We start from the raw sequence: 8,988 nt of genomic DNA, 5'->3' as shown, positions 1-8,988 counted from the left end.
CAGGTCCCAGTTTCAAAGCAGTTGGAAGACATTGTAAGAAGCTTCTTTTTAGTTCAAGTCACGTGCCACTGAAAAACAGCAAACCCGTTTTGGACAAAGGAGAATCTCCTCTCCTCTGTGTAACACTGGAACGTCCAGTACTGCACATTCACCATTCCAGGGTCACGGCGGCAGCCACACCAGGGCGGTGTGCAGCAGGGCTGTGAAGTCCTCAAGCCACGTCTCACTTTTGCAGCTCTAAAGCCTACCTTAAATTTATTTCAGAACAGTTTGCTTAAAATTAAGCACAGAAAGACAATACATTCATCACATCCCCTTTACAAGGCTGTTCAAGGAACTAGGCTTGTGTGTGTCGTAGCGTTTTATAGCAACGGTCTTTCTATAGGTCCCCATGCTTTCAGCAAATAACAGAGAAGCTGGCTCGCCTCAGATGCAGACTACGTTCTGTTTATTTTATGAATGCATACAGTCAGCGTATCTGTTGTTTGTCAGCTTATGGTGCCGTTCATTTAGCTTCTTTGTACCTATACACACACACATACATAAAATGTATATGAAAAGTATATTAATATAATTCTATCTCAACAGATTTAATTCTTAAATGCTACATATACTTGTTTAATCTCTCATTTCAGAAGTAGGAAAGGTTAGATTATAACATCAGGTTAGCTCTCTTAGAAGCAGGTAATAATTAAGTTGATTCACTGTTGCAATTACTGTCAAATCCCCCTTAATTACCACGGATTTTATAGCAGCTTCATTATACGTCTGCTGTAATGCATTGTGGCCCAAAGGAGAAGTGTTGCAGGAAATTCTGCATAGCATGTATAATTCTAACCTGCAGTTAAAGCTTCTAGTGAAAGCCTCTGCACTAAATTTATCTTTTTTTGACATTTTCCCCCCTATTATTTAAAGCAGCTGAACTGGAGTAACACCACTAAAATATACACCTAACTTCCTAAGTGAAAATTGATCTCTTCACAGGTATTAGGAATTAAAATGGAGAAATGATAAAATTAGCTGTGAATTTTTCTTGGAAAACTGCTCAGCAAAAATGAAGTACACTTCTGGTTTGGTGTCATGGCATGGGGAGAAAACTTCCGCCCCATCCTGCAAATCATATACCCCTGAACAACCTTTCCTCAAGTAGTCCCACTGAAGATGGTTTTTAAAGAGGTAAGAATTTTCCGGATCAGTCTGCTATACATCAATATTTTTATCCATTGTTCATTTTACATTTTATAAATTGGATTATACAAACACAAGGCACATGCACAGCCAATAGATTGGATGGGTTTTATTTCACCTGCATAATGAATATGCTGTTACAGTATATTATAAAAATATTTAATGAAAATAGCAGTTTGGACAATAGTAACACCTATTTTATTATCAATCATGCAAGAATTCTTAAAGCAACGCTTCTTTAGAACTGACTTTCCAAGTAACTTTTGGAACAACATAGCCTCATGAAACTGCTACTTTATGGCTCATGTGTCACTGCTTGTTTCCATTGGAAAAATCTTTACAAATCAGGGTCTGTAAATTGAGCCTGCAACAGTTCAAAACAGATAACTGAATAATGTGTCCCATGGATTCTCTTGTAACGAAGGAATTTACTCCACAGAATATATTAGATGCAGAAAGGGCTTCAGTGTCAGTGACACTATTGGCAGCTGTGTTAACAGTTAAGGAGCTGGCTTTGTACAGCAGTACAGTTATTAAATTTCTCCAGAGACCATGACTCATTAATCAAATATTCATACATCTCTGTAAATACACACTGAACAGAGAATACCCTCAGAGTTGAGCATCCCAGCACAAGTGCTCTTTCATGTAACACTGACAAAATCCTGAGAACATGCGGTCATGTTTTGCATTTCTAATGCTGTATGTACTCTTTAGTACCCCAATTCCTAAAAACAGAACACAAATGATCTTACTGATCGCAAGTGTTACACAGTCACAATTAAAATTGCTTCACTATTGCTTCATACCATCTTTTTAAAAGTGAAGACAGTGAATCAATTCTTCTGTTCTTTGTTTACCATCAGACAAGTAACTTTTTCCCATACGGATGGAGAAACCCAAGGCCATGCTCCTATTAATACAAGAATTTGTATTAGCATGAAAACAACAAACCACTGGTTGAACTGTGAAGGCCAAAGAACTTCATATATTTGCAAAGACATGAGCTTGTTGTATTTAACAAATACTGTATTTTGTGTTTCCATACCGCCATAAAACGGCATGTCTTCTCACCTGCTCCAGGGGAGGCACAAACGCATCTAAACTGAAGTTTTGACCTTGGACAGGTTGAGATCACGGGTCAGAGCTGAAGCATACCTCTGAGATCCGCAGAAGCTCTTCTCTATAAGGCTTTGAAAAAATTCTGTTTTCTGTTGGAACTCCCCATCCTAACGCATTCATATCTAGGGCTTTGGTTTTGACTGTTGCAAGTTCTGATTTACACTTCTGATTCAAGCTCTCCGTGGGTTGAAGTAGTCCAATGCCTTTACACAGTGTTATTTGTAAATTATTATCATGTTGCTGAATGTGGATTTTAAAAATTCTGTATTTTTGTGCTCTGCTGAACTCAAGGGAACGGTCTGAGTCTTCAAGTACAACCCCCTGAAAGTGTGACCCTCTGAAAGTCATAAAAGAAGGGGGATTTACAGCTAAATCCTGGAAAGAGATGAGTCTCAGATTCTTTTCCTTTATAGTTTTTAGAGGCTGGGACATAGAATTCGCCCCTGGAACCAGTTCCTAACTGCAGATTTTGAAGGGAAATTTGTAAACTTGCATAACTTCCTTATATTCTCTAAATAACTTGCAAATAGCCCAGTTTAAGGGTCGAACTCTGATCAGAAAACACTTCTTTTTTCAGTTCCCTTTCTAATAAATATACTCTAGCCTAGCTTAAGCTCCTCCACAGTTCCTACCACATTAATTTCAGTGCATTTTGATTTTTTTTTTTTAACAAGGCTTGACATTTACGTTTTGAAAAGAAAATCCTCTCCTATGTTTAATTAGGGCACTGATTGAGACAGGATGGCAATAACCTCCCGCACTTCTTTTGTGCAAATCCACGCCACCTGGCTCCACGAGGCAGCACACACCAGTAAAGCAGCTGTGGGTATCTGCTGTGTGCCATGCAGAAACCAGCACGAGGCTGCAGATGCAATCCCCCTTTCCTCTTGTCCACCCAAGTGCAGAGCCCCAGTCCTGGGCATCCTACAGGTGATCCTACTACCCTGCATGACCTTATCCACTGACCCAGCAAGCTGCTGGATGTGGGTAAATACCTAAAGCATTGATTTTAATCATGTTCCCTCGGGGCACAGGGATTCACTGGCAGGATCAGAATGTAGGAAGGGAGGAAATGGAAAGTAAGAATGTGTGAATGCTGAGAGGAGATCCTACAGAGCCTTCGTTTCAACACATGCCTACACACCCACTAGAGCTAGGTGAAAACAGCAAACATTTATTTGCACATCTTCTTGCATAAATAAAACCCTGCTGATTTGCTTTGATGGCATTTACGACCACATTTATTCATAAACATTAGAGTGAGCAAGTTTTTATTTGCAGGAGCGTTCATAGAAAACAAAAGCGTCATGAATTCTGGTGTGAATAAATACCAGAGAGCTCTCACACGAGAAGGGCTTCTGCAGTCATTAAGTAAAGCTCTTTTTACTATTCACACCGTGGATTCAAACAATTACAGCTGCCCGTGAACTGCTTGCAAACAGGGAAGGGAACTGTGTATAAAGCTCAGTTCATCCAATTAGGCAACAGAAACCATCTCATGAAGATACCCAACCATAGGGTCACCCGACGATCACTCAGGACTCAATCCTGACTCCCTTGAATGCCTTTTTACATCTTTTAGGCAATGCAAGCAAGTTACCAGCATTTTAAGACTCCTTTACATCATGTTGGCATGGCCTAACCGATACGGTGGGAGGCTGAAACACTTTTGTGTTGCCAGAAAGCAGCTGGAGGCCAACTGAGGTTCCAGCCATAGGGATTGCGTAAGGAGCCTTACGCTGAAATACCCCTGTGTGTTATACCTGACCGTGCTCCACAGCCTGCCGGCAGGGCCACAGAAATGTGCTCCAGGCACTGGGAAAAAAGAAATGCATCCATACTCCCATAGTAATCAGCTGCAGGGTGGTAAAGGACCGTAAAGTAACCTGGCATGTTCTGCCCTCTTGGAGGCTCCCGGTAGCACAAGAAGAGCTGGTGCTCCAGCCTCCCCGAAAAGCCGTATCGCCTCCGATGAAATTGTTGCATAAACAGAATGCGGGGCGGGCTGGATTTCAAATATGCTGTTTGTATTCATTTGTGGCATTATTGACCTTTCATAACTCACTAACGGTTGCTTTTCATTCCATCATTATAGTTAAGAGATTGTCAATAACTCTGGAAATAAATCAGGTCTCCAGAGTGAGTCCATTTTCTAAGTGTAATTAATGGCACACAGGAGATCTCTTCCCTGCCTCCCCAAATACCCTGTTGTGTCCTTCTATCTGCATTGTGTATAACTGAACTGCCTCCCTGCTTCTCATTACCAATGCTTCTGGGTCCGGAGGGGTAAGTTAAAGAAAAAAAAAAAAAAACAAACAACTTTCTATATAGTAAAAAATTTATAAGCCACTGGCAAAAGCCAAGACTGGGGCCTGTTGTTGCCTGTCTAGCACAGCCACAGGGTAGTGGCAAACTCTGCCCGTGACCATTGCACAGCCAGGCAGCGCTCAGCAGAGGAGGGAGATTCTTTCCCATCCACACTCCCTGTTTTCCACCTGTGTTTTCATGCCAATTGCAGATAAATGAACCTGATGTTTAAGTGCCAGTTAATGTACATAGAGCGATCACTTGTTTGCTGTTACTGCTTTAACTAAGGAGCATGTCACTATGCTAAATGTCAATCAGGTGTATTTAATTGTTTTAAAAGTGCAAGGTCTTGTAGACTCCTCTGGGAACCCGTGAACTCACCAGGAACAGATCCAGACTCACATACCTTGCCTCGTACAGGAACCAGGGAAGAGTGGGCTCTGTTCCAAACACGAAGCCAGTGTTGGCTTTGACAATCGAGCGAGGAGATGCGTGGTGTCACCTCAACACCAGTTGCCACCACACCTGTAAGGAAGCTGCCTTCACGTTCTTCCAGTTACTCATGTTCTTGTTGTTTAGGGGTGTCTCATTAATACTGTGGGAAAAATGTAACTGCCAAGGGAGACATGCTTGGGGGACCTGATCTAGTGGCAGGTGTCCCTGCCCGTGGCAGGGGGGTTGCGACTAGGTAATCTTTAAGGTCTTTTCCAACCCAAACCTTTCCAGCATTGTGCGATTCTACGATTCCCACTTAGCTGTTCTCACAGGAGTGGACCTTCAGTAAAAAATTAGGGTGGCCTCAGTTTTATAGCTCTGCTGAAGCACGGGGGACTAGCAAGAGGGGAAACAAGCCTTTAAAGAAAGGCATTACAAACAATCAATTTTGCCGTTACTAACTTACTAAGAGTCTTGAGTATCTTTCTGTTTCTAGGCCTTCTGGAAGTTGGTCTACAATTCTCCAGGCTCTGTTTCTTTCTGTGGTCAGTTGTCTCTTCCAATATTAGTAAATAACCCCCTCTACTAAGTTGCCACTTTAGACATTTCCACTTCATGAGTTGTTACAGGGCAAAACCAGCCTTCCAGCCTCATCTTTCCCGAGAGCCATCCCTGAGCCCCACTGGCTTGTTTCCCATGGAGTTACACTACCTTGCTGGGTTTCTCCACCAGTCCTCAGCCCAGTCTAAGACTTCAGCTTGGAAAGTTGTCAGAAATCAGCTGCTGCCCTTTGTGATTGCCTGCAGGGCAGGTGAGTGCTGGCCAGAGGTGTTTTTAAAGGTCAGGAGTTTGACTTGAGATGCCAGTGGGAGAGGGACGTGGTGGCTGGTGGGTTCTTCCCCTGGAGGAACTGCACAGCCAGGTCACACAGAGAGGTCCTTTACCTTACACAAGCCAGAGGGGACGCTGAGGTCTCACATTAGTTTGAAAAATGAGGCCCATGTCTTTGCTAGAAGGGGAAGGCAGAGTCCCAGCTAATCATTTGGAGTCCCGAGGTTGGGTCAAGCTAATATTAGATATTATAAACACACAAAGAAATGTTCCTTCTAAGGAAAAAAGTAATGGCCAAAAAAAAAAAAAAAAGTAAAGGTTATTAGGTGATTAAAAGCTCAAACTTTGAAAAGAGCTACTATTTGCCACCTTGTGTGGTACGTGCAGTCTGGTTCCGTCAGGCAAGCGAGTAATCAGTCAGTGATTTGTGGAAGTCCTTTAAGAAAATAGGCCACTGCTGGGTGTGTGAGTAACTAATGCTCATTTGGTTTGTGTTTGAAGGCAGCAGCAGCAACAGTGATGACACAAATTAATTGCACGGTTTTCAGGAGATAATGCAGACGAGGTAAAGAGAATTACTATGCGATTAACATAGTTTCCAATTAAAGTCCCCTGTAGTTACCGAAAAACATTAATTTCTAGTAACTTGGTAATTTAACTTGTGTCACCCCTGTATACGAGTGCACCAGGGCAACTTACGGGCTTTTCTATGCCTAAGCCTTGTATGAAAACCATGACAAAAACCCCCTGAAAATAGCCTTTAAACAACTACTTGTAGCAGGCTTCAAATAAACCACCACTGTGGTAAACTAAAGGGGACTTGCTAACATATTAAAGGGTCAAAAAACAACTGGTGGTGTAGCACTGAAGTCTTTCTTGCCCTTAGTCAAGAAGGGGAAAAAAAAAAAATCCACTATTTAAATGAATTCATCAAAGGTTTTTCAACCATTACATTTCTATATCAACAAGTTGCAAAAAGACAGAGAAATGAAGCTATCTGGCCCTTTCGGAGAAGTTTGCTGTTGGGATGGCAGAACTACATTTTTTTTTCTAACACTTAGGTACTATAGCTCTTTTATTTCCATTTGAGCATTTCTGTGACAAGAATACCAAACCAAAGGTCTTTGGGACAGCAGCTCATTTCTGGAGACACAGGTAGCGGAGGTGGGTCCGTGCACACGGGGGGTCTGTACGGTACCTGAACTTCAGCCAGTGGCGTTCTGGAAGAAGGAAACTCCATCCCTCAGCTCCCATCTCGGACACGCTACCGCCCTGCAGCGGGAGGGAGCGGCCCGTCGTGCACTGTGCAGCAAACCAACAGCTTCAAAGGCCTGGACGAGGAAAACTTGCAGAATTATGAGGCCTGAGCCGTTCTGGTTTAGTCTGATGACCAGCTGCAATCACCAAGCAGTCGGTGTCATTACTGTTCTTATCACGTGCATGTCTAGAAACATCCTTCTGTTGTCACCCTGCCCGTTTCAAACCACAAGTGCACATGGTGAGCAGTATGGGAAGACTGGGACCTTTGAAGTCTCCCCACTGCCAGGCTCGTTCCCAGGAACGCTACGAAGGCAGAAGTCTGCAGTGGGGTAGGATAGATAAAGTCTTTCAAAAGAGATGGGGGTCTTTGTCTATATGACTTGAGACATACATCAATGTTGCTCAGTAACTTTCATTTTAAAAGACAAAAATACCACATAATCAGGAACAAGTCCACTACATATTTCTATGAGTTTCACACAACTCAGCACCACTTTCAACTTCATTACAAACATTGCAGACTCCTGCGCATTAAAGCCTCTGGAGCTTATTACATTTTATTATTATTACTACAACAACAGAAGCTATAAATGGCCAAGCCGCTATTGATTCAACTCATCTGCTGAATGCAGATTGTTCTTTCCCGTGCACTTGTTGGCCTTTGGGCCAGGCTGGTTTTTAACAGCCTTACACGGCAAGACTTTCAACGCCTCCGGGTGAGAGCATTGCAGAGCCTCGCGTTCCCCTGCAGGAAGCTTTTCCTTGAGCATCTCCCCCTTTCCCGAAGACGTCTGTCCTTCCACCACTCCCCCCAAACCCTCTCCCCCTTGTCACTGCTCCAGGTTTGTAGGGGGTGGTGCTGCCCCCCCTCCCCAGCCTCACTCTTCAGCTATAGAGTAACAAAGCCACGGAGCTACAAGTTAATCTCCCTTAAATCCATCCCTGCAGGCTCCTGATCATTTTTCTTGTTCTTCTGTGCACTTTAATTAGTTAATGCCTTCCTCACGGAAAGGTAAGCAGAAAGGGGAGCATCAGTGAAACCAGATTATACCAATTATATCCCCCTGCTCTGCGACAGAAGCTTTTAATGACACAGCATAGGATTGCATTTTTTTTTTAATGTGAAAGTAAAGTACAACTTCATGTCTAATTTCCTGTCCGTTGTTACCCGAAGGAACCACTCAACAGTTTTGCATTATTTTTGCTAAAGCTACATGAACTTGTGCTTCACTAAACAGGAATCTTCTCTTTTCTCGCTCTCACTGACATTCACAATTCTCCTCATTTTGACATCTAAATTCCATAAATATGTTGTTTACTCCCTCTTCTGGGCTATTAATGAAAAATATTAAGTAAGATCAAGCCAAACATCCTCACATACCTGCAGCATCTAAAAGTAATATTATGCCAATTATTGTAGGATTCAATGGTGCAGAGGTTACTAATTTAGACAAATGATGTATGTTTGGTTTTGTTTTTTTTTTTTTCCTGAAAACAAGTGAACACCGTCTCATTTTGGCTTTTTGGAATATTAACTCAATTAACACATGCAAATGCACACTCCAGCCCTGACACATACACATGCTTGATCTAGTTCTGCCTGAAACCTATCTATTAGTCACTTCTTTCTCATAAAAGGAAAAAAGGTGCTTTAATGAATACACGTGATGCTTATTATTTGGATCGGCAACATTTGTGCCTTCTGTGCCTGAACGGCACTTAGAATAGGTTAACATTTGGTTTACAACACAACAATAAAATTTGCCTTTATTGCAAATAAACAGAGTATTCACACCTTACAATATTGTTTTAGATGCAGGATTATATTCACTTTTAGAGGATGTA

The sequence above is a fragment of the Tyto alba genome, unplaced genomic scaffold, assembly GCF_018691265.1.
Source record: "Tyto alba isolate M040663 unplaced genomic scaffold, T.alba_DEE_v4.0 Super-Scaffold_1000006, whole genome shotgun sequence".
NCBI lineage: Eukaryota > Metazoa > Chordata > Aves > Strigiformes > Tytonidae > Tyto > Tyto alba.
This window is presented reverse-complemented; position numbering follows the sequence as displayed.